Consider the following 27,705-nt stretch of genomic DNA (forward strand, 5'->3'; position numbering starts at 1 on the left):
TCTAAGGTTATCATGTATATTCTTTTGCCTACTTTTAGCACTCAATTCTTGCCCAGAGTGATCATTTCCAACTGTCATTGTCATAGTGATCCCTTCTCTATCCTAAATGCCCTCTCCCCCTACTCCCCACAGCTTCCAACTGTGGGCCAGTCCTCCTATCTTATCTTTTCAAGACTGAATAATATTCTATTTTAGGTATATGCCATGTTTTGCTTATTCATTCATCTGTCACTTGGATTGCTTCCACCTCCTTGTTATTGTGAATAGTGCTGCTATCAAAATGGGGTGCAGCTATATCTTTGAGACTGCTTTGAATTATTTTGGGATACGGTAGTTCTAGTGTTAATTTGTTAAGAATTCCTAATAGTTTTTTGGTTTTGGGCCACACCGGGCAATGCTCAGGACTCATTTCTCTATACTCAGGCATTAGTCCTGTCAGTGCTCAGAGGATCATATGGAGGTGCCAGGGATCCAACCCAGGTTGACTGCATGTAAGACAAGCACCTTACCCATTGGCCCTAAACTTGTTAATAATTTCTATACTATCTTCCCTAGCAGCTGCATCAGTTTTGCATCATTTTTTTTACATTCCCAACAATACTGTCAAAAATTCCAGTTTCTTCACATCCTCACCAACACTTGTTATCTTATGCTTATTTTTATAGTAACCACCTATGTGAGATGATTTGTTCATTTTCAATAACTCTCTGATGTCTCATGGTGTGGGAAAAAAAATAGCTCCCAATGAGCAGTTTGTTTGAATCCTGGTCTTCAGCTTTTTCAAATAACTACAGTCAACATTTGTGAGTATCTTTGCATCCGCATATGGTGTTTTTTTTTAGCATAGAAAACACCAGGACAAAGCGGCATATGCATCTTTTGAAACATTTTATTGAAAAAAAAGTAAGGCCTTAGGGGAAATTTACAAGAACAAGCATATTTAATGGTTAAGTTTGTTAATTTCCTGTATCATTTCCTTTTTATGTTTATATACTGTTCCTTTTTAGTGAACCATTTAGAAGTAAATTGTAGTCATGCTGTTCCTATAACCCTAAATACTTCAACATGTACCTCTCAGAGCAAAATGTTTCTCTTGAATAAACAGTGCAGATAGGAAAATCAAGAAATTGAGATTGATATAAAAAAACATGCTGTCTAACCTGCAGGACATATTCCTCAGTTTCCAAAGGAATATTATACAGGTAATATTCTTTTTGTCTTTTTTGCTTTTTGGGTCACACTCCGTGGTTACTCCTGGCTCTGCACTTAGGAATCACTCCTGGCAGTGCTCGGGGAACCATATGGGATGCTGGGGACCAGTCATGGGTCGGCTGCGTGCAAGTAAAATGGCCTATCCATTGTACTATCATTCCGGCCCCCCAGATAATATTCTTTGTAGTAAGAACTGTGAAGAGGGAGAGGGTACCAAGATGTAATTCAGGATCTCATATTACATTTGTTGCTTCTCTCTTGCTTTCTTTAATCTGAACATCATCGCGAATTTGGCAATGTTTAAAATTTAATCTTAAATATTATTTACTTCGGAGCAATGACAAGCTTACAGAAATACTGGAAGTACAATATAGACTATACTGCAATTTTGTTCTGAACAACTTGAGAATAAGTTGGCAACCTGATGCCCCATTATCCCTGAATAATTCAGTGCATCTTATTTTTGCTAGCAAGGATATTTTATTTATTTGTACATTTATTTGATTTTAATTACTTATTCCATACAACATTTCTTGAGGTGCTGTGATTTACAATATTGTTAGTAATAGTTGCATGCATACATTGTTCCAATACCATACTCACCATCAGAATTCCCACTTCTTTTACCAATATCCCTTCCTCTGCCACCCCCAACACACAGTAAACTTAGTTCTATGGAATAACTCTCAAGTTCTGTTGCCTTTGACCATTTGTTGCTCCATTACTGTGTATGTTTATATCCTACATAGAGAGCTCATTCTGTCCTTTTCCTTCTGACTGACTTCAATCAGCCTGATACTCTCTAATTCCATTCACACAGTGGTAAATTGCATCATTTAATTCTTTATTATAGCTTCCTTCTTTCTTCCATCAATATGGATGTTTTCTAGTCTAGCTATAGCATTGCCATTAGAATCAGGAAATTGATATACATAGACTACTAATTGTAGATTCCATCCAAATTTTACCAATTGTCCCCAAATCGTGTATTATAGTAAAAGAAATGCAGTTCAGAGTCAATCTCTATAGTGGATTTAGTTATCACATTCCCTTAATTTCCTTCAATCTAGAATGCTTCCTTGGTTTTGGGTTGGTTTTTAGGAATCTGGAACATTTTGGAGATTATAAGTCAGTTCTTTTGGATAATGTCCCTCGATATGGGTTTGTCTGCTTCTTTCCCACAATTAGATTCAGGTTATACCTCTTACCATTATCAGAGAAGTGACACTATACTCAGCATTGTCTCCAGTGGTGCACAATACCACCGTGTCCTATTACCTGGGGTGTTTAGAATCAATCACTGATGTGTTCCCATCTTCTCCACTGTACGGTGATTTTTTGTAATTATTGAATGCTTTGTGGGGAAACCGTGGAACTGTAAACATTTCTTATCAAGTTTTTCATTTGTTCAGTTATTTACTTGCATCAGGATATATTTGTTTTTTGTTTTGTTTTGTTTTACCTAGTGGGTTGTAACCCATTACTATCATTGCTCCCTGAGGAGTCTAGGTTTAGTTCTGGGAGTCCCTTCAATATATTTTCTGTGTCCCTTGAGATGCCCCAATCATACTTTGAGCACTTCTCTACTTTCTGGCAGAAGATGTGCCAAGCTTATCTTGTTCGTCCCCTTATACAGTCCTGAAAGCAGCCGTTTTTTCCTGAAAAACCCTAATTCCCTTCAATAGAAAAATGTTTAGAAGAAAAATCTGGACACTATGTATAGATATTTCAGTGTCCCTGACTTAAATTATTCCTAAATATATTTATTTATTATAGCTTAGATGAAAAAATTACAACCTGTTCATGTTCAGAGGTTACTCCAGACTCTGCACTGAGGAAACACTCCTGGCAGTGCTCAGGGGACCATATGGGGTGCCAGTGATTGAATTAGCACAGGTTGCATGCAAAACAAGTGTCCTACCTGCCATACTATCACTTGGTGCCTAAGATTTTGTTACTGATACAAAAAATATGTTACCAACAGGCGAAGTGCCCATGACTCTTCCCCTATCCCTATGTTAGTTCAGGTCCAATATTCATTTTCTCTCACCCCTGCTCCATTATTTGTTAATTCACAGTTACAGTTTTGTTGCAGACTATTACATCCCTAGCAACTACCCTTGTGCTCAAAACCTTCCACTTGTGTTCCCATGTTACATTCCAGCAACCTATTCCTTTGACCTATCACTGACCTATCACTCCCAGGTCTGTTTTATATTATCTCAAAACTACTCGAATTATTGATTGATATTGTCCATAACATTGATTTGTTTCTCTGTATTCCACAGATGAGAAAGTGAGCTCATCCAGCATTTGTTCTTTTGTCTATGCCTTATTTTGCTCAGCATGATACAGTCGCCCCTAATTCCATCCAAGTTGCTGTGAATGGCACAACTTTATTTTTACTTGTGGCTGCATTGTGTGTGTTTTCAATTCTTTTGAATATATACCCAAGGGAGTATGGCTAGTTCACACAGTAATTTTTGTTTATTTTTTGGAGGCTTTATCATACAACTTCTTATGATTTTATTGGGGTTTTGGGGAGCAGAGACAGGTCACACCCAGCTGTGCTCAGACCATATAGGGTGCTAGGGGTCAAACTTAGGTTGACCACATGCAAGGAAAGCACCTTAATCCTACATTATCTCTCCAGTCCTGTTTCTCATAGTTGTAGCACTATTTTACATTCCACCAGCAATACCCAAGGGTTCCCACTTTCTCACAACCTCATCAATACACACACATTAACAGCCAACCTAACAGGTTTGAAGTTATTTTCTTTTGTGTTTTCTTTATGATTACTGAGACATCTTTCCATAAAAACCATTGGCCATTTCTATGTCTTTGTTTTCAGTGCCAAATCCTGCTCTATTTGGGCTTCCTCCCGGCTCCACACTTAGGAATCAATCTTGGAGGTGCTCGCAGAACCATTTGTGGTGTCAGGGATTGAACCTGGGCAAGCTGTACATAAGGCAAATGTTTTCCTTGCTGTATTGTTTTTGCATACCCATTTGTACATCTTAACTAGAGACATACTATGTCAAGCCCTTCCTTGGCCATTTTCATTATTGGGTTAATTGATCTTTTGGGATATTGACTTGTCAGATTTTCCTATATGTTTTCAGGTTTGAAAATATTTTCAGTCTTTCCATAGGATGACTTTTCAATCCCTTGTTTCCTTTGCTGCCCAAAAGCTTTTCATTTAGTTATTGTACATGTTTATAAATGTTTTTGCTCTCAGCTATGAAATTTCTGTCAAGACCAATGTTCTATTCCCAGCCTTATAAACAAATCATTTTGTTCTTATTTTTTTGTGGTGCTGGAAATAGAACTCAGAACCTCAAAATGAAAGATAGTTAGTATACTGCTGAGTCACATCCTGACAACACCCCTTCTCCCTACTCCGTACCCTATCGTGAGATCCACATGACAAGGTGCTAAAGGAAGCTTCTTGACAATAGTGGTGGCAGTAGTGAGACCCCCAACCCTCTGTAGAAATAAGTACCAGGAGGTTGACCCCATGGCTTCGCGGCTGGCCTCACGTTCCGGGGAAAGGGCAACTCAGAGAAGCGATCACCAACTACATTGTAGTTGAAGGCCATGTGGGGGAAGGGAGTTGCGGGCTGAATGAGGGCTAGAGACTGAGCACAGCGGCCACTGAACACCTTTATTGCAAACCACAACAGCTAATTAGAGAGAGAGAACAGAAGGGAATGCCTTGCCACAGTGGCAGGGTGGGGTGGGGGGGAGATGGGATTGTGGAGGGTGGGAGGGACGCCGGGTTTACGGGTGGTGGAGAATGGGCACTGGTGAAGGGATGGGTTCCCGAACTTTGTATGAGGGAAGTATAAGCACAAAAGTGTATAAATCTGTAACTGTACCCTCACGGTGATTCTCTAATTAAAAATAAATAAATTATAAAAAAAAATAAAATTAAAAAAAAAGAATTACATCCTATTAACAACCACATGAATGTGCTTGAAACATTTTCCCACTGTTGTGCCTTTGGGTTGTAGCTTTGTGAGAGATTCAGAGCCAGAGACAGCCAGCTAAACTGTACCCAGATTCCTAACACACAAAAGCTAAGATACTAAATGTTTGCTGTTTTTTTTCTTTTTGGATCACACCTGGCAATGCACAGGAGTTACATCTGGCTTTGCACTCAGGAATTACTCCTGGCAGTGCGGTGCTTGGGGAACCATATAGGATGCTGAGAATCGAACCCGGGTTGGCCACATGCAAGGAAAATGCCCTACCCACTGTACTATCGCTCCAGCCTCATGATTGCTGTCCTTAATTTCTGGGTTTGAAGGGTAAATCATAACACAGAAAAAGATGGCTCATACAGTAACTTGTCTCCCATTTCCAATGTCATCCACCCTGACACTCTGTTCCCTCTGCTTAGACCTCTCATTCCCCATCCCTGGCTGTCCTCCTCCCTGGAGTCCCTCTCATCTCAATTAGACTCACACAACCCATGCCAGGGTGCTCAGACATGAAATACCCCAGACAACTCTTCTACTTTTGTTTCCCACAAAGAGTGGCCTACCATAAGGTCACTCACATCAATCTGCTAGGACTTTAGCCTCCCCAACTCCCCATCATAAATGCTTACCTTGTGCTCTGTCTCCCTAGTAGATTGAGGACTATAATCTTCAGGAAGGAGAGGAGGACAGGGTATAAGCATTTTAATTTTAACATATATATATACATATATACACACACATCCCTATGATTCCATTCTTTTTTTTCAGTGTAGAAGATAAAAGATTGAATACAGAGTTTCACACGTATGAAGCTCTACAAATGAGACACATCACCTGCCCCATTAAAAAAATAGGAAGTAGTGCAATGGACTGAAATGCATGCTTCATATGCAGGAGGTCCAGGTTGAATCCCTAGCATCTCATGGCCCCCTTCGGAAAAATTCCGAAGAACCTAGCCAGGAACAGTTTCTGAGCACTGCCATGTATTCCCCTGGCTCAAAATGAAAATAAAAATCTATTAAATTACTCTATATTAGCATATTTAATTAGAGACTATTTCCCCCTTCAAATGCAATGACCGACTAGAAGTGACTTAAGGACTGTGGGAAGGGGTATTGGGCACTTTGATGGTGGTGGAGATATAGTACTTGTATGCACCAAACTTATGAAAATTAACACTTTTAACTGTGCTACCTCAACTACAATAAAAACTTTTTAAATCCTGTATTTCACTCTTAACTGACATATAAGGGCACATAACCTTGGTCAATGGGTTGAAATAGACAACTACCAAGGAGGAAAGCACTGAATATATATATTCATCCTTGAGAGACAGTGCAGGTGCTGACCTTGTACAGAGATGACCCGGGTTTGATCTCTAGTACACGCAGCATCCCCCATCACTGCCAGGAGTGACCCCAGCACAGATCCAGCAATATAGTCCCCAAGTACCACCAAGTATACACCCTCCCAATAAATAATTTTTAAAGAATAAAAAATAAATATAGCTGTTAATAAATATAATAAATATAGCGTGATGTATAAATATAGCACATCACTCCATTTTTGACACCGGATTACTGTTCCTCAGGACATGTGACAACAGAGGCATTGGTGTCGTCGCTGTCCATGTCAACGCGAACTTGGCCATGAGCATTGATTAATCGAATGCCTAACAATCCAAACCAGACGATTGCACTTGAATAGATGTGGCTCACTGCCGGCAGTTTCTATATTCGTCATCTATGCACCAACATCCAACTACAATGGAGAAAAATTGAGAAGTTCTACATGGAGCTGGAGAAGTTCTATAAAGAAGACCACACCTTCTACAAGATCATTGTCAGTGATTTCAATGCCAAGATAGGACCGAGAACTATCTTGGGACCGAAGAACTCCACATTGGGACCCATGGCCTAGAATGGAACAAACAGGGTGAGAGACTGTCTGAGTTCATCATGTCGACCAAGACCATCCATGGTAACTCACAGTTCCAGAAGGCCGAATCTAAATGCTGAACATGGGAGTCTCCGGTGGACAGTTCCACAATGAAATTTACCACATCATATTCAATCAAAGGTTTTGCCTGAAGGTTTGTCGCTGTTGTCCCAAAATTCCAAACTGGATCAGACCACTGTCTCCTTCGTGCAAAATTCTACTTCACAGGGCGGGGAGAAAGGTCTGCAAAGTTTAAGTTTAAGAAGAGAACTCCCAGAATGACCACCAAATGGGAGCTCTTTGGCACTATTGCAGCAACATGGGAAAAAGGCATCGTTGACATCAACGAGTGATACGATCAACAGGTTCAGCACCTCCATGACTATGCGAAGAATGCCAAGAGTGGGAAAGCCACAAGCAGACGCCTGTCTTCAGAAACTCTCGGGCTCATTCGCCAATGTGGTTTGGCATGAGCCTCAGGCAACCACAAACTAACGTCCAAGTTCACAAAGCTGTGCAAAGAAGCGATAAAGGAAGACCTCAAAGAGAGAAGAGCAGCAGTGTTGGCCAATGTGTCAGAAGCAAGGAAAAGTATTCACAACGCTCGACTGTCCTTCGCCAACTATAAGGCCAAGATGATTTCCCTCTGACGTCCTGATGGATCTATCACAACTTCCAGAAGGGCAATGGAGAGGATTATTAACGATTTCTATTCGGATCTCTTTAACAGCCACGTCCACCTGCCCACATACCAAATTCCGCAGAATGGATATGTCATCCCCAATGTCCTCCCTTCTGAAATCCGACAAGCCATTTCATTGGTAAAGACACGTACAGCACTCAGTCCAGACAAGGTCAGACCTGAACACCTGAAGAATCTCCCACCAGTACTTGTCAATACACTGGCTCGGCTCTTTACACGCTACCTGTCTGTATGCAAGGTTCCATCCAAATGGAAAACCAGCAGGACTGTTATGTTGTACAGGAAAGGAGACATCCACAACATGGGCAACTATCACCTGATTTGCCTGTTGTCCATCATCTACAAGTTATTCACTCGAGTCATCCTGAATAGGATTGGCAGAACACTAGACTAAGGACAACCATGAGAGCAAGCCGGGTTCCAAAAAGGATTCAGCACAATTAACCATATCCACATGTTGATCAAGCTCATTGAAGTTTTGCGACAGTTTAGGATGCCTCTATGTCTAATGCTCATTGATTTAAAGAACGCCTTTGATTCTGTTGAGACTGAAGCATCATAAAAGCCCTAGCCAAATAGGGCATTCAAACTCAGTACATCTGGATCCCCCGTGAGCTGTATTACGGATTCACCACCAGGATCTCCTCATTCTACAAAGAAGTGATCATTGATGTAAAGAGAGGGGTTCAGCAAGGTGATACCATTTCCCCAAAACTCTTCAGTATCACCCTGGAGAATGTCATGTGATGACTGGAATGGGAAAGAATGGGAGTGAAGATAGATGGTCGGCAACTACACCACTTCCACTTTGCTGATGACATCATTCTAATAACACCAAACATTAGCCAAGCAGCACAAATGCTGACCGACTTTGACTGTGAGCGTGGAAAGGTCAAACTGCAGCTGAATCTCACAAAGACAATGTTTATGAGAAATGAACTAATTCCTGACGTTCCATTTGTTCTCAATGGAATGAAATCTCCAAATGCAGCAATTATGTCTACCTAGTTCGAGTACTCAACATGACGAACGACCTGGCAACTGAGCTGCACAGAAGGAAGAGAGCGGTGTGGAATGCCTTCAAGAGAGTCAAAGAAGTGGGGGCTGGAGCGATAGCATAGCGGGTAGGGCGTTTGCCTTGCATGCGGCCGACCCCGGTTCTAATCCCAGCATCCCATATGGTCCCCTGAGCACCGCCAGGGGTAATTCCTGAGTGAACAGCCAGGAGTAACCCCTGTGCATCGCCGGGTGTGACCCAAAAACAAAAAAAAAAGAGAGTCAAAGAAGTGATTAAGTGGACAAAGAACCTCTGGCTCCGGGCACATCCTTTCAACTTCACTGTTCTTCCTACACTAACATATGCCTAAGAGACCTGGGCCCTATGAAATCAGGATAAGAACAATATTTGGATGGGGCTGGAGAGATAGCACAGCGGGTAGGGCATTTGCCTTGCACGCGGCCGACCCGGGTTCAAATCCCAGCATCCCATATGGTCCCCTGAGCATGGCCAGGGGTAATTCCTGAGTGCAGAGCCAGGAGTAACCCCTGTGCATTGCCAGGTGTGACCCAAAAAGCAAAAGAAAAAATAAATAAATAAATAAATAAAATAAAATTTATAAAAAAAAAAAAAAAAAGAACAATATTTGGGATGCAGGCTGTGGTGCTGAGGATCAGTGTGCCGCCAGCCAGGGCGGCAGTCCAGGGCCGGGGTGGGAGGTGGTGGCTGGCTTGGTCTGGGTCCGAGAAGCAGGCTGGGACATGGAAGGGCGGGTCCGGAAATGTCACACACCTGGGCTGGAAGAAAAAACGGCAGTGGTGCTGGGGATCGGCGTGCCGCCAGCCATCTGCATTTGTATTTTCATTGAAGCACTGTTTACAATAGCCACAATCTGGGAAAAAATGGAGTGCCCAAAAACAGATGACTGGTTAAAGAAACTTTGGTACATCTACACAATGGAATACTATACAGCTGTCAGAAAAGATGAAATCATAAAATTTGCATATAAGTGAATTAACATGGAAAGTATCATGTTAAGTGAAATGAGTCAGAAAGAAAGAAACAAACATAGAAAGATCACACTCATCTGTGGAATATAAAATAACAGAGTGGGAGACTAACACCCAAGAGCAGTAGAGATAAGGACCAGGAGGTCTGTCCCACAGCTTGGAAAGTGGCCTCACATGCTGGGGGAAGAGGCAGCTGAGATAGAGAAGGGAACACCAAGTAGGGGACGTTGCGAGGACCCATTCGGGTTGGAAGATGCGAACTGAAAGTAGACTATAGACCAAACATGAAGGCCATTCAATACCTCTATTGCAAACTACAACACCCAAAAGGGGAGAGAACAAAAGGGAATGCCCTGCCGCAGAGGCAGGGTGGGGTGGTGGGGGATGGGGTGGGGGTGGTGAGAGGGATACTGGGATCATTGGTGGAGGTGAATGGGCACTGGTGGAGGGATTGATAAACGATCACTGTATGAGTGAAATGCAAACACAAAAGTTCTTAAGTTTGTAACTGTACCTCACGGTGATTCTCTAATAAAAAATTTAAAAAATATTTTAAAAAGTCATCTTCAATGATCTGATACCACTGGCAAATGCAACAAAATAAAAAATAAACAAATGTGACTACATAAAAAAAGAACAATATTCGTGTCTCCCAAAGAGGAATCAAAAGAGCCATGCTTGGAATATCACGTTTCACTCAAGTGGGAGAAGGAATCCGGAGTTCCGAACTCTGTCTACAATTGAGAATCAGGGACGCTGTCTCGTTTGCCAAGGTGTCGAAAATCAGATGGGCCAGACACTTAATGTGATTTGGGGATTGCTCGACTAGAGCTGTTACCGACTGGATTCCATGGGATGTCAAAAGAACGCCTGGCTGCCCACCTACGAGATGGTCACAATTTTTCGTCAAGACCCTGAACAAATGATTTGAGGCTCTTCGTGTTCCTGGAATGAGCAGAAACCATTGGGTTATACTAGCACAAAACAGGGATGAATGGAGACATTACTGGCGCCCGCTCAAGCAAATCGATGGGCAAATCAATGAGCAATGAGATGACAAGTGATACAAGTGAATGCATCACTTGTCTTTGCATAGCAATTTGTGCATCCTCGTGTATTTACTATGCCTTTAGCTCAAATTACTCTATTGTTATTATTATTTTGGGTTTGGCACCACGCTTGGTGGTGCTGGGGATACTTCTGCCTCAGTGGTCTGGAGAGCATGTGGTACTGGGGACTGAAACCATACCTTCTGCATGGAAAACATGTGTTCCAACCCTTTGTGCATACTCTCTCTCTCTCTCTCTGCCCCATTATTTGGGTTTTCTGTCCCTGTCCCTTAGGGCAGTATTTTTTAATGGGGGGTCATAAGTACCCCCATGAGGGTCCATAGAACATTCCAAGTGAGTCCACAGGTGGGGCCCATACATAAGATTAGAAGGCCCATCAATAGGACCACAGAAACTAAGGTCAGAAGGACTCCAAGTTCAGAAAAATGTTGAAAAACACTGCCTTAGGACATAATATCTATAAAACACTTCATAAAGTGCTATTAACTTACATAATCCTCAGAATAGCATTATGCTCCCGCCGCATTTAACACAAAAGGACAAACTGTACTGGATCTAGGGTGCAACTTAATACAGGATATAGCAAATCAATGTCAAAGCTGGGGTTTGAACTCAAATCCTCTGACTTCAGACCCTGACATATTTTTATTTATTTTTTTTACCATGTTCCGTTGTATGTCATTATTTTTAAAAATATTTTTATTAGTGACTCGCCGTGAGGTACTGTTACATACTTAGAAACGTTCGCATTTGCATTTCAGTCATACAATAATCAGTTATCCATCCCTCCACCAGGTGCATTCTCTACCACCAAGGATCTCGGTATCCCTCCCACTACCCCATCCCCTCCCCCTCCCCACGTCACCTCTGTGGCAGGGCATTCCTCTTTGTTCTCTCTCTCCTTTTGGGTATTGTGGCTTACAATAGAGGTATTGAGTGGACATTGTGTTTCATCTATAGTCTATTTTCAGCAGCTCCCAACCCGAGCTAGACCCTGGCATATTTTTAAATCATTAGCCCACTCACTTCTCTGTGTTGTTCTCTCTCAAGATGCTTTCTTAAAAGGCCCTCATTTTCTTTTCTAACTTTTTTATTGAAAGTCTGTGGTTTAGGATACTACTAATAATGGCTTCTTAGGAATTCGATTGATAATAAAGAGGGTAAAGCACTTGCTTGCACACAGTCAACACAGGTTCAACTCCCAGCACCACATACGGTCAACCTAAGACTTGCCATGAGTGATCCCAGGAGTAACCTCTGCACAGTCAAGTGTGGTCCAAAAACAAACATAAAAGGTTTATTATGCACATAATTCCAACATCACACCCATCACCAGTGTACCCACCAACCTCTGCTGAGACCCCAAAGCTCCTGCCTCTCAACTTTCCCCAACTTAGTTATGTGCATCAGTTCTCCATTATTTTGCCTTTGGACCTTTTTGCTACCTTTTCTGCTATCTTTAAGTGTCACATAGTGTTGCTTTGGCACATTGTCTCTATTTTGCTGTATATCTTTTTTATTTGTTTGTTTGGGGGGGTCACACCCAGCAATGCTAAGAATTACTGCTGGCTCTGCACTCAGGAGTTACTCCTGATGGTGCTAAGGGGACCATATGGGACACTGGGACTTAAGCCCAGTTAGACCATGTGCAAGGCAAGTGCACTACCGGCTGTACCTTGCTATGTATCTTGCTATGTATAATCATAGACCCACATATGAGAAAGGTCATTCTGTATCTGTCCATTTCCTTCTGACTAGCTTCACACAATAGGATATTCTCTGGTTCCATACATTTTGCTGCAAACTGCATTATTTTATTCTTTCTTGGGGCTGTATAGTATTCCATTGTGTATGTACCACAATTTCTTGATCCATTCATCAGCAGTTGGGCATTTGTTTTTTACATATCTTGGCTATTGGACAAAGTTCAGTGAGGTACATAGGTGTGCATATATCCTTCCAAATTAATGTTTTTGTGTTTTGAAGATGCCAATAAGTGTTATTGCTGAATCGTATGGTAATGCTGTTCTTGGTTTTTGTGAACAGAATTCTATATTGCTTTCCATAAAGCTTGAACCAGATAATATTCCCATAAGCACTGGGTGAGGGTTCTTGTCTCACACAACACAGCCAAAGGCTATTTCCAGGCCTTTTTGCTTTCTATCTTTTCTTTTTTCTTTCTTCTTCTCCTTCTTTTTTTTTTTTGGTTATTGGGTCACACCTGGTGGTGCTCAGTGTTTGTTCCTAGACCTTTGCTCAGAGATCACTCCTTGCAGGCTCAGGAGTCTATACAGAGTGCTGAGGATCGAGTCCCACTTGGCTACATGTCAGACAAGGGTCCTAGTCATTATAACATCACTTCAGCCTTTTCCCAGATTTTTTTGTTAAAGTGTCATTCTTACAGGCATGATATATTTTGTTGTTGTTTTGATTGGCATTTCCTTAATTATGAGTGACAATGAACAGTTTTTCATATACCATTTGGCCATCTGTATATCTTCTTTGGAGGAGTACCTGTTCATCTATTTGCTCCACTTGATGGATGTGGGTAGTTGGAGTTTTTGATTTTGAGTTTTGGATGCTTTGTAGATCTTGGATGTCAACATTTTATCTGATGATAAAATATTTTGTGCATATACATATGCACACAAATATTTTGTCCCATTAAGTAGGGTTTATTTCTATTACAGCTTGAGTTTCTTTCATCATTCTGCAAATTTTTAATTTAGTGTAGTCTCATTTGTTTGCTTTTGTCTTTGTCACTATAGTCACCTTTTTTAAGATTCCTCTGCAGTCAATTTCCTGGAGAGTTCTGCACATGTTTTCCTCAATGTGTTTTACGGTTTCTGGTCTAATCTTGAGGTCTTTAATCCACATTGTATTTCCTTTGTGAAGGGATTGAAGTATGGTTCTAATTTCATTTTTTTACATATGCCTATTCATTCTTTTTCCAACATTATTTGTTGAAGAGATTTTCTTTGCCCCATTTCATATATTTAGCTCCTTCATCATAGATTCGCACGCCATAAATCTGGGGACTTAACTCAGGACTTTCAGTTCTGGGGCCAGAGCGATAATGCATTGAGTTTATCTTGCATGTGGCTGACCCAGTTTCAATCCTCGGCATCCCATATGGTCTCCTGAGCACTGCCGGGAGTAATTCCTGAGTTCAGATCAAGGAATAATCCCTGAGCATCTCCAGGTAACCCTAAACCAAAGCAAACCAAAACAAAGCAGGTCTTTCAATTCTGTTCCATTGGTCTGCTGATCTATCTTTACTCCAGTACCAAGCAGTTTTGACTATTATAACTTCACAGTATAATTCAAAGATAGAAAAGTACAATGTCTCCCATCTCCTTTTGTTTTCTTGGATATTATGTGAGTTTTACGGGTCAGTAAATATTTTAGTGCAGTTTATTCCATATCTTTGAAAAGAGTCATTGGGTCCACCCTGCTGCATCACCAAGCATGGGTGCTTTTTCTGTCTGCCACAGAAACATGCCAGGAGCTGGTACTGCTTTGACCTATCAAGTGGCAGAGCTGCCATGGGGACACAGGGTGCTTCGCGGAGAGAAAGCTGGGTGGAGGTGCCTGAGTGGGTGCAATCAAGACACAGGGTCTAGAGTCACCTGTGCCAAAGGAGCTTCAGAGATCTCCCTGCTGAGGTGGCTGGAGGGTGGTAAGGGGTGTGACACTTGCATGCCGGGTGAACCCGCTACGGCGTGGCTGTTGGGGGTCAGTGCTTTGTTCTTACTGCACATTCCCTTAAAAAATTAAAAAAATAAAAAAAAATAAAAGTCATTGGGTCCAGAGTGATAGTACAGCAGGTAAGGCATTTGCCTTGCACACGGCCAACCTGGGTTTGATCCCCGGCGACCCATATGGTCCCCCAAACACCGCCAGGAATAATTCCTAGGTGCAAATCCGGGAGGAACCCCTGAGCATTGCTGGGTGTGGCCCCAAAAGCAAAAAAAACATTACTCCTGAAAGTGCTTGGACGACCATATGGGGTGCCAGGGATGGAACCCAGGTCTGCTGCATGCATGCAATGCAAACTCTATCCCACTTTACAATCATTCCAGCCTCAAAAGTCATTGGAATTTTAATGGGTATTGCATTGAATCTGCGGAGTACTTTTTGTAGAGTGCTCATTTTAACAATGTTGATTCTTTCATTAGATAAACAGAGAACGTTTCCTATTTCCTAGTATCTTCTACTTTCCTTAGAAGTGATTTATAGTTTATAGTTTTCTCTGTATAAGTCTTTCATCTGCTTTAAGTTGATTCTTAGATATTTGATGTTTTGGGACACTAGTCTGAAGAGGATAAAGTTTTTAATTTTTTTCTTCTAGTTCTTTACCTGTACACAGGAATGCCATTGATTTTCTCTGTATTGATTTTATAATCTGCGACCCTACTGTATTTGTTTATTACTTCTAGGAGTTTGTATTTTTTGGTTTGGGATGGGGTTTTTTGTTTGTTTGTTTGGTGGAGCCCTTAGGGTTTTCAATGCTATCTGAAAATAGTGATAATTTGACTCTTCCTTCCAATTTTGATTCTTTTGATATCAAAAACTCTCATTTTCAACTGAAACCTGAATACAGGGCTACCTCTAGCCAGCGGAGATTATATTTGTCCAGGTCAACAGCAGCTCTTTAGGTCTTGGGCACCTTCTTGGAAGTGGGATAAACCAACTTTAATCAATACTGTAAACATTAACACTGTTTTAATCATATTACCTGAACTATAATAAAAAATAAATTCAGGGGCCAGACAGATAGTAGAGTGAGTAAGGCACTTTCCTTGTATGAAACCAATCTGGGTTCTATCCCTGGCATTGCTTAAGATTCCCAACCACTGCCAGGAGTGATCTGTGCTCATAAAGCCAAGAGTAAATTCTGAGCCCCGCCATTTATTAATAACAAATTTTGTTTCCAGGATGTATAAAGTAAAAACAAATATATCTAAAACCCAGTGTGAAGAGTATCCTGCCATTTGTAATGTATATGCACATATATTCATCATAATACACATATTTGTAAATGAAAAGAGTAGTAGACTCTCAGTGAGAGATAAAAAATTGAAATAAAAAATTGAAATAGTGAATGTTTCTGGGAAAAAAATGGGTATGGTGGGAAGAACACTTCTCCCTGTCCCTTTTATTCTATTTCTTTGTATCATTTGAATATTTATCATACAAATATATTGACGGTTAAAATGTCTGTAATGGGTCCAGAGAGATAGTACAGTGGGTAGGGTGCTTGCCTTGCCTACAGCTAACCAGGGTTTGATCCATAGCACCCCATATGGTCCCCCAAGCCCCTCCAGGAGTGATCCCTGAGCACAGAGCCAATAGTATGCCTCAGTACTGCTGAGTGTGTCCCACCAAATATTTATAGAAATTTACAATTTTATATAATGCCTTATAATCTTAAAGTAGTTTTACAGATTCAATTTTACTTCACACACACTCAACCTAGGTGTCTATTTCCCACAGAGACCTTCAAAATGGCTTCTACCTTTAACCTACATTTTAGTTCCTCTTCTCCACTCTCTGCCTGCTGTGGCCACACCTTAAAGAAGTCTAATCTACAATTTCCCTCTCTCATGCCTGCAGGACCTCAGCTTTAAGTACTCTCTCCCTCCTAATTAATGTAACTAGGCATTGTGTTCCATAATTACAGGGTCTGTCAGTGAAATCAATAGTTGCCTCCCTTGTGACAATGACATTTTTGCTCCCTCAATCTCCCAGGAGCCCAGCAGCTTCTCTGAGCCAATAAAACTTCTAAAATAGTGTGTCCCTTTGCTTTCTTTCATTTTCATGTGTGCACAAAAATGAGCAGATTATTTATTTGCATTTCATATCTTCTTGCCATGATTACTTGGAGATAAAATAACAGTTGAATGACCATTTCACAAATTTTATAGTAAATTTTACATATAAAATACTGCATACGTAGATATATGGTTCTATGATTTTTTAAATGAAAGCAAAGTTTTCAACTTCAAATGTATTTTTTAGAGATGAACTGAAGATATATGATTGAACTTAAAATATCCTTGATCCCTAATAGATTTTTGCTAAGAATCAGCTTTTTTCTTCTGACTTCAACTCCAAAGTCTCTTGTCTCCCCTACTTTTTTTTCTTTTTGGGTCACACCCGGCGATGCACAGGGGTTATTCCTGGCTCATGCACTCAGGAATTACTCCTGGCGGTGCTTGGGGGACCATATGGGATGCTGGGAATTGAACCCGGGTCGGCTGCATGCAAGGCAAATGCCCTACCCGCTGTGCTATTGCTCCAGCCCCCTCTCCCCTACTTTTTAATGGAAGACTTCTAATTCTATTTCCTTAAAAACACACGGAGGGAAACTGAGGACGTTGGTGGTGGAAAATTAACCCTGGTGAAGGGATGAATGTTGGAACAGTGTATCACTGAAAATCATGAACAACTTTATAACTGTGTATCTCACGGTCTTTCAATAAAATAATTTAAAATATAGCATGTCAAAGTTAAGAGGCCCTTAGAATTCAACCAGAGATAAGAAAATGGAGACTTACGTAGGCCACACACCTTTCCTAAGGACATGTTAGAGATAAATGTTAGAGGCCAAATTAAGCACTCCAATAAAGCCTCTTCCATTAAACATTATTAATGTCCTGGAAATCAGTAAATCAAATTCCACAAATCCACTTACCTAACTAAATCTAAAGATTTTATTAGGGAGGAAGGGTTTGAGTACAAGGTTGATGCAGAGGAAAAATAGAAAATATAAGCTATTTTATTCATTTTCCTTTTGGTGAGTTCCTAGCAGAATCAATCAAGAAAACAGGTTCTTTTCTGGCCAGGGAAGGAATTTCTGGCTGCCACTCAATAAAGATCTAACATTATTATTTGTACCAATTTTTTCCCAGCATATGTGAAATTTAAGAAGGTGTTATAACTGGAGCAGATGAAACCATACAGTATCTGTTTCCTGCTTTCTCCAAAATTATGCTAAAATTAGCTTCTATTCCCCAAGGCCATTGAACCAAGGAAAGCAAGTTTGCTCCTTGTCTTGTTTTTCTAGCAATAAGTCTGTAACAATTAAACTACTGCTGACAAAGAGAACACTCTTTATATTTTCATGTGACCTTAAGTGAAAATGTACTCTTTCATCAATTTATAGAGTTACCTGGTGGCATGGTAATAGGAGGGATCAGGTTGTCAAGTTTCTGAGGTACCAAACATGACTTTCTGAACTTAAAGGAAAGACTATAAAAATGATCAAATTGACATGGAACTGCCCAACTAAATTTAAAGGTTTGATGATGAAGTTAACATTGGGATTGTAAAGAAATTTAGTGAACAGGTAAGAAATATTTGAGTATTAATACATAATTGTCTTCTTTTTATTTGAAATTATCTACTCCCTTAAAATTATATTCCCCAATTATTGCCATAGTAAGAAAGGATTCTATGAAAAATCAGATATTTATATAAAATGATATTCAATACGATTTTAGTAAGTAAAATAATAGAAACAATTGGGAGTGATTAAAAATATAATTCTATTAAAGGAAATCGTATATGGTCACTACAATCATCTTCTCAAACTTTTTCACTTTTAGCAGCTTCACTGAGATATAATTTCTGTATGATAAATTCCCTTGCTTAAAGTATAAAATGTTTTAAAATTATTTATAGAGTTGTGGAGCTATCCCTGTGTAGTAATAGAATTTAGAAAATTTTATTCTCCCAAACCAACTGGAGATAAAGAGAAAATGACACTTTGTATTTTTCTATGACAAAATTAAAAATTTCTTTGGATGATCAATTATAGCCAAACTTCAATTATAGTAATACTTCCTTCCCACTATTCATAAACAAAAGAAGCTTTGTACCTGTTAGCACTAACTCTCCACAGCCCTCAACCTATATACTGTTAAGAAATACACAAATAACCCCAAAGATGATGGGAAAAAGGAAAGGCAATCACAGAAAACAGTCAATAAATACTAGAAACAAGGAAAGATGTTCAACGTTACAAATGATAAAGGAAATGGAAATTGACATAATAAGAGACAGTTCTCCCTGCATTGTCTTCTGATGGGTACAAATGAAAGAGATGGATCATATGTGGTATTATAAAGCATGTGGGAAAACTGGTGTTTTCATTCATAATTATAGGAGTATTATTCTTTTTAAAAATTCGGCACCCTTGTTTACTTTTTGAAAGTACCTACCTTTGGGGCCAACAGCTCTGCTTTGGAAATCTATTCCATAGAGATGAAAAGGCCAGTACGTAAGGATCTATGTATAACACTCATCTCTGCAGAAGTCTCAAATATCAGAGCAGCCAGCATGTGTAGTAGATCCATCTTTATGCCAGACCCTGCTCTTGGCATAACACACACACATACCTACTTTCCATCCGCCCAGCAAGCCTGTGAGTGCAGATAACGTTTTCATTCTCAGGATTTCATTCAGCTGGAACTCAGGGAAGTAAATAAAATCCAGCTATCCATCAAGGGCAGGGTTCATAGCCAGGCCTGTCTGTCCCTGGAACGGAGATATTTGCTCAGGATGATAACATTTTAGTTAGAATAACTTAAGTTTTTTTCTGTAAAGTCGGGGTCTTTAGGGAGACAATATTTTTATTGGCTCACCTTGAGATACATGGTTACAAAATTGTTCATGATTGGGTTTCAGTCATACAATGTTTCAACACCCATCCCTTCACCAGTGAGTATTTTCCACCACCAATGTCCCCATTTCCTTCCTGCTCACCCCAGCCTGCTTCTAAGGCAAACACTTTTCTTCTCTCTCCCTCAACTCCCCCCATCTTTCCTTTTAAGCACTTTAGTTTGCAATACAATTGACGAAAGTTTATCATGTATTATTACTTTACCTCCTTTCAACACTCAGTTCTTGTCCAGAGTGATAATTTCCAATTATTGTCCTAGTGGTCCCATCTCTGTCCTAACTTCATTTCCCCACAATTTGTGGCAAGAATTCTGCCATGAATCAGTCTTCTTGTCCCTCACTTCTACTGTCTTTATGTATTAGTCTCATATTACGTATTTATATCCTACAAATGAGTGTAATCATTCTATATCTGTCCCACTCCTTCTGACTCATTTCACTAAGAGTGATGCTTTCCACGTAAGGACCCAATTTTTTTAAATTTTTAAAAAAATTTTATTGAATCACCATGAGATAGTTACAAGATTTCATGTTTGGGTTACAATCTCACAATAATCAAACACCCATCCCTCCACCAGTGCACATTCCCCACCACCAATATCCCAGGTATATCCTCCCTTTCCCACCCCCCTGCCTCCATGGCAGACAATATTCCCCATACTCTCTCTCTCTAGTTTTGGGCATTATGGCTTGCAACACAGACACTGAGAGGTCATCATGTTTGTTCCATCATCTACTTTCGGCACACATCTCCCATCCCAATTGGTTCCTCCAGCCATCATTTTCTTAGTGATCCCTTCTTTATTCCATCTGCCTTCTCTCCTCCGCTCATGAAGCAGTCTTCCAGCTATGGTGCAATCCCCCTGGCCCTTGTATATACTGTCCTTGGGTGTCAGCCTCATGTGATGCTAACCTACACTCCACAAATGAGTGCAGTCCCTCTATGTCTGTCCTTTTCTTTCTGACTCATTTCACTTAGCATGATACTCTCCATGCTTATCCATTTATAAGCAAATTTCATGACTTCATCTCTCCTAACAGCTGCATAGTATTCCATTGTGTAGATGTACCAAAGTTTCTTTAACTAGGCATCTGTTTTAGGGCACTCGGGTTGTTTCCATATTTTGGCAATTGTGAACAGTGCTGCAATGAATATATAGGTACAGATGTCATTTCTACTGTGCTCTTTTGCATCTTTGGGATATATTCCCAGAAGTGGTGTTGTGGGGTCATATGGAAGCTCAATTTCTAGTTTTTGAAGGACTGTCCATATTGTTTTCCAGGAAGGCTGGACCAGTCGGCATTCCCACCAACAGTGAAGGAGCGTCCCTTTCCCCCCACATCCATGCCAGCACTGGTTGCTTTTGTTCTTTTGAATGTGTGCCAGTCTCTGTGGTGTGAGATGACATCTCATTGTTGTTTTGATTTGCATCTCTCTGATGACTAGGGATGTGGAGCATTTTATCATGTGCCTTTTGGCCATTTGTATTTCCTTTTTGAAAAAACTTCTGTTCATTTCTTCTCCCCATTTTTTGATGGGGCTGGAGGTTTTTTTCTTATACAATTCTACAAGTGTCTTGTATATCCTGGATATTAATCCCTTATCAGATGGGTACTGGGTAAATATTCTTTACCATTCTGTGGGCTCTTTCTGTATTTTGGGACCCAATTTTTAAGATGCAAATTTTACCCATGTTTGAATGAAAGGGACAGAGGTTTGTGATACTGGAAATGCATAGAAGAACTGTTAGTGGAGGAAACGTAAAATTTATTTAACCATTCATCCAACAAATATCTGTTAACCTTTATTATGTGACAGCACTGTTTAAAGCATTGGGTAATTCATCAATGAATAAAACAGAAAAATCTCTGCCCTTAGGAATTCATATTTGAGGAACTAAGATAAAATCAATAATTGTATTTGTAATTTGCATGATACCTATAATTGATATTGCATTTATTTAAAATATATAGGTAAAGTAGAATTCATACCTATATATTATTAATTATACTCTATGCTATTTATTTGAGCACATAAAATATCACTGTATCACTGTACCACTGTCATCCTGTTGTTCATCGATTTACTCGAGCGGGTGTCAGTAATGTCTCCGTTTGTCCTAGCCCTGTGATTTTAGCAGCTTCTCCTTACTCATCTTTCCCAGTGATTGAAGGCTCTCTCAGGGTCAGGGGAATGAGACCTGTTATAGTTACTGTTTGGGGAATATCAAATATGCCACAGGGAGCTTGCCAGGCTCTGCCATGCAGGCGGGATACTCTCACTAGCCTGCCAGGCTCTCCAAGAGGTGTGTGTAAATATATATATATATATATATATATATATATATATATACACACACACACATATATATATCTCCCTCTATGAAATGCACGCTACAAAATTTGTGAGTGTTTCTTAGTGAAGCAAGGTAATTATTTTTTTCAGTTTTTGGGCCAAACCCAGCAATGTTCAGGACTTACTCCAGGCTGTGCATTCAGGAATTACTTCTGGCAGTGCTCAGCAGTCCATATGGGATGCTGGGGATGGAACCGGGGTTGGCAGCATGCAAGGCAAACACCTTACCCACTATACTATCACTCTGGCCTCAATTTGTAGTTATACTTAGTAGTTTTTATTATAGTTTGGTTTTTGGTCCACACCCAGCCATGCTCAGGACTTACTGCTAGTTCTGTGATCTGGTGGTGCTTAACTCGGGTTGACCACAAACAAGGCAAACACTCTACTTGCTGTACCCCATCTGTTTTTCTTTATTTTGCTTTTTCTGGGGGCTCACACTGCTGGTGCTTAGAGAGCTTACTCCTGGACATGTGCTCATGGATCATTCCTGGCAGTATAGAGAAGATTATAGGCAGTGCTGGAGATTGAATTTAGGTTAGCTGTGTTCAAGGCAAGCCACTAACCCCCATACTATCTTTGTAGTCCCTAGTTTGTATCTGTAAATATGTAATTCTAGAAATTGTGGCTTGGTCTTGGATTGCAAAACTCAGATTACTTAACAGTAGGGGGAGAAGTGGAGGTAAGGAAAGGCAAACTAAAGATGACATGGAAAGAGAGTCCTGGGCACTTTGGTGGTGGTGAAGTGAAACTAAAAACAAACAAAATGGTGGCCAGGAAAGCACTCATTGTGAAAGAAACCCATGGGCAAAGATCTGAAAGATGGAAGACAGAAATCATGCTGATACTGGGAGAAAAGCACCCTAGTAGGTAGAAAAGGAAATACAAAGAACCTGAGGCAAGACATTTCTTGAGAGGGTCAAGGAGAAACAATTAGGTACTGGATCTAGAACTGAGACAGCGAGGAACAGCATGGAGGATGAGGAGTCTGAGAGCCGACTGTGCAGTCTTTTGGGTTAGGATCTGTGAGCCATTGGAGAGTGATGTGTCGAGGAATGACATAAGCTGAAGCACATTTAAAGAAGGTTTGTGTGGATTCTGTGCTGAGAATAAATAAAAAGAAGCAAGTATATGAAAAGAAATTGCAAATAAGTATCTAGCATGCTGAGGAAGGAGATCGCTGATGGTGGCTTAGATCCAGAGGCTGGCGATGGGAAAGATAAGAAGTGGTTAGGTTCTAAAAACATGTTAGAGGAAAAATCAAGATTTGCTGATGGTTTTTGACTACCAGTTGGATGGGAGAGGACAGTGGGTAAGAAATGACAACACTGGACATGCTGTTTACTGAGGTGGGGAACACTGTGGGAGGTGCAAGTTGTGGGGGTGTAGACTGATGACATGATATTAGACTTGCTAAATCAGAGATGCTTTTATTATACCTGTATTCATTTTATATTGTTGCATAACCAACTAGCACAAACTTAGCATGTTAAAACAACATAAATGGGTCTAGCTTGGGGACAGATTATGTGAGTCTACTGCACAGCATCTCACAAGACTGGAATCAAGATGTCTGGGGTCTTATTGAAGGCTTGGTACCTCTTCCAAACTCACATGGTTATTAGCAAAATTCATTTTCTTGCAGCTATAGAACTGAATCAACTTGCTTCTTGAAGGCCAACAAGAGAACAGATCTCTGATCTTTAGATCCCCTTTAAGAGAACTCACTTGGGGCCAGAAAGACAGTGCAATCAGGAAGGCAATTGCCTTGTATATGTCCAATCCTGGTTTAGTTTCTGGCACTTTATATGGTCCTCCACCCCTGATGAAGTGATCCCTCACAAAGAACTTGGAGTAAGAGCTAAGAACAGCTGAGTGTGGGCCCAAAGCAAGAAATAAAAACAACAAAATAACAAAATAAAACAGTTCAGTTAACCTAACCCTGGAATTATATAAAGTCCATTTTTTCTTAAATAAAAGGTGCTTGAAGGCCACAAGTTTCACATCCTGCAGTGTTAAAGAGGGCATACAGTGCTGAGTATCAAACTCAGCATCTCATTTATGCAAGACATGAGCTTCACCTATTGAACCACATCCTCCCTCACTCCCTCAAAATTAATTTGTAACCATGGAACTTAACTACAGTTTGCAAGAATTCTTCACCCTGGGGTATATACACAATGGTCTACTATCCAGACATCAAAAGGGGGAAATTGTATGGTTTCCTGCAACCTGGATGGAAATGGAAGGTAGAATATCAAGAAAAAGTGAGAGGGAGAAAGACAAATGTCGGATGATCTCATTCATTTGTGATATGTAGTATTAAAACAATGTAAGTTATTAAATGATGGCACACCCTTGGCAGTGGTTTATAGAAATAATAATTCCAAGGAAGGAGGAGTTGGGTAGATGAGGAAACAAACTGGTGATTACATAAAGGCATTGTTCAGTGTTTTAGACATTTTGGTGGCATGACAACTATATACATCATAATTATAAAAGTCAACATTTAGTGTAAGCATTTGACCCAAACTGTAAAAAGTGATTTTTAAAGTCAGTTTTATGGGCCAGAAAGATAGTACAGGAGGAGAATCAGAGGAGAATGGAGATGGGAATGGAATAAACTGCAACTGAGACCAACCAGCCTGGCCCATGTTCCCTCCTTCGCCTGCCTCATCATTGTTATCAACCTCCCCGGGGTGGGGGAAGTGGCTGGAGAAATTGAGCGCCGCTGCCCTGTGCCCAGTGCCCGCGGTGTGGTGCTCGCCCCTTTTCTCTTTTCTGTGTTTTTTTTCACAGTCATTATCACAAGGATGTCATTTAAAAGGATGAGAGAGGACAATGTTTTTGGAATTATTATTTTTATTATTATTTTTATAATTGTCCTAATTATAATTAGGACAAATATTTTGGAAACAAAATAATGATATTGATGGAAAAGAGGTCTGATACGTGTGCCCTGGAGAATTCCAACTTGGAAAGGTTGGTAGGATGAGATGCAAGCAACAGAAACCGAAGAGGAGCCAAGTGAAGTACGAGGCAGACCCTGATGAGTATTGTGCTGGAAGTCATGGGAAGAAGAGGTTTCAAGGAGAGAAGAGCTGTCAACAAGGTCAACTACTTCCAATAGGTCAAATAAAGAGGATAACTTGGTATTTTCTATTGTATTTAGTCCTAGGAAGGGACCCTGACAAAAAGCACTTTAGATGGAATGGATGGGGTGGCCATGAGAGTGGAATTGCTCCAGAAAGAGGAGAGAGAAATTTATTTATTTTTTTCTTTGTCCATACAAAAAGGACATTGCTTTATTTTTTTCACGATCAAAACTTTATTTATTTATTTTTTAATTTTAATTTTTTTATTGAGTCACCATGTGGAAAGTTACAAAGTTTTCAGGTTTAAATCTCAGTTATACAATGCTCGAATACCCATCCCTTCACCAGTGCACATATTCCACCACCAAGAATCCCAGTATAGCTCCACCCCGCACCCCCACACCCCTAACCCCCCACGCCCCTAGCCCCCCCACCCTTAGCCCCCCCGCCTGTGTAACTAATAAATTTCACTTTACTTTCACTTTGATTGCATACAATATTTCAACAAAACTCACTATTATTGTTTGGAGAGTCGAGGAGAGAGAAATTTAAAACGGCAAACACACACATATATGTAGAATTTTGGGGTTATGCCCACTTGTGCCCAAGACTTAATCCTGGCTCTGTACTCAGGGATCTCACTTGGTGGGGTGCAGAAGACCATGTAGGATTCCAGGGATGGAACCTGTGTCAATCTTGTGCAAGGCAAGCACCTTACCCTTTGTGCTATCACTTCACACCTGACAACTTTATTTCTTTTTTCAAAAAATTACTAAAGAGACATAATTTACAAAATTACTAATAGTTGCATTTTAGGCATACAATAACTGAACACCAATCCCTCCACCAGTGTCAACTTCCCTCTACCAAAGTTCTTAGATTCTCTCCCTATCCTAACTCCTGCCTGTCAACTTAACAGGGACATTACAAAGTTTCGGTGGTTGCTGCTTAGATCTCATGTTTTCAATTCTGTTGAATCTGTATTTTGGATATATGGCTGTACGCCTCCCTCTTATCACTGGTTTAAGTGAAGCCCTGGTGCCTGTTAACCCATTACTTCTTGTTCTCTTCCTCCCCCACTTGATTTCTTTCCTCCTCTGTCTGTCCTCTCTCTAAACACTGGGAACAAAGATAATCTAAGCATACCCCTTTTACTACAATATCCTCATCCGGTATTATATATTCCACAGATAAGTGAGATCATCCTATATTTCTGACAATTCTGTTTCTTAAATTTTATTTAAGGAGCCAAGATTTACGATATTGTCAAAGAAATAGTTTTATGCATCCAATGTTCTAGCACTACTACAACCACAGTGTGATATTTTATTGTAGGCAGGAGTCAAGAAATTGGTGCATTAGCTAGAGGAGGGTGGGGGTTGGTGTGATAGGAGGGAACCAGAGGACACTAGTTGTAGGATAGCATTGGTTTGCCCTTCCTCTCTTGCCACAGGGAGCTTATGTTTATCGGGTTACACACATCGCAGGGGAAGATCTGGCGGAGGAAGAGAATGGAGATGGGAATGGAGTAAACTGCAACTGACACCAACCAGCCTGGCCCTCGTTCCCTCCCTCATCTGCCCATCGCCATCAGCCGCCCCTGGGTGAGCGGTGAGACCAGCAAACACAGGCAGTGAGATTGAGAGCTGCTGCGGGCCTTTCATAATTTATTTTTTGAATACATGCACCTGGACAGGTCTAGTAAAGCCTAAAATGACAGTTTGCAGTAACTACCAGAAAGGAAATTGGTGAAGGCTTGTTTCTGCCAGGGTCTCTTATTTAGGAGTAGACAACTCTGAAATAACAGTAGTAATCAGTTTCATTCTTACATTCTGTTATGAATTGGACCCTTATATTTCAGAATTGAAACAATTCCCTTACAGTCTGTGAGTTTATGTTTAGAGAGAGAGAGAACTGTCTACCACTAAAGGCAGATAGTCACTTCATTATGCGTAGGAGGGGATTCTGACTAAAAGGCACAACAATAAATTCAAAACAAAAATTCAAAGCAGAAGACTTAAAACTTCAAACGTTTTAATTTAATTGCACAAACAGAAAGCCTGGTGTCATGCATTACAAAAGATGCCACAGAGCAAAATATCTGTGGATGCTTGCATAAAGTAGATTATCTGGCAAAGAGGCCTGATGGAAGATTTTGGAAGGGAAAATAGTAATCTCACCACCAAAAGGATCCATTTATTAATCTGGAATTTTTGAAAATGTGACCTTACATGGCAAAAGAGACTTTGTAGAAGTGATCAAATTAAGGATCCTCAGATGGGAAGGTCATTCTGGATTACATAAATGGCTCCAACTTAATCTCAGGAGCCCTGGTAAGAGAGAAGTCAAAGAATCTGAATCAGAGAATGAGATGTTACAGAAGCAGAGGTTCCATTGCAGGGAAATATGTTAACTACTCTTGCTGTAGTGATCCTTTCAGACAAAATATGAATATCAAATCCCTACATTGTACATCCAAAACTGATGTTATGCTATGATGGCAAATTGGACTCAGTAAATGTAATGTAAAATGAAAATGATTGGGGGGCGGAAGAAGAGGAGAGCTGTGCTCTGAAGTTGGGTCAAGGATTGTGAATGTCCTCTGGAAAGAAAACCAATTCTCCCTTAAGAGCCTTTGGAGAGAACACTGGCC

The 27,705-nt window shown here is 40.4% G+C and overlaps 1 non-coding gene across 1 annotated transcript; it reads left to right on the forward strand.

Moving 5' to 3' along the window:
* Positions 1-14,347: 14,347 nt before the first annotated feature.
* Positions 14,348-14,475, forward strand: LOC129400199 (small nucleolar RNA SNORA77). Its single transcript, XR_008627518.1, has one exon. It is a non-coding gene; the product is annotated as a small nucleolar RNA SNORA77 (small nucleolar RNA).
* Positions 14,476-27,705: the final 13,230 nt, after the last annotated feature.

The sequence above is a fragment of the Sorex araneus genome, chromosome X (genome assembly GCF_027595985.1).
Source record: "Sorex araneus isolate mSorAra2 chromosome X, mSorAra2.pri, whole genome shotgun sequence".
Lineage (NCBI taxonomy): Eukaryota > Metazoa > Chordata > Mammalia > Eulipotyphla > Soricidae > Sorex > Sorex araneus.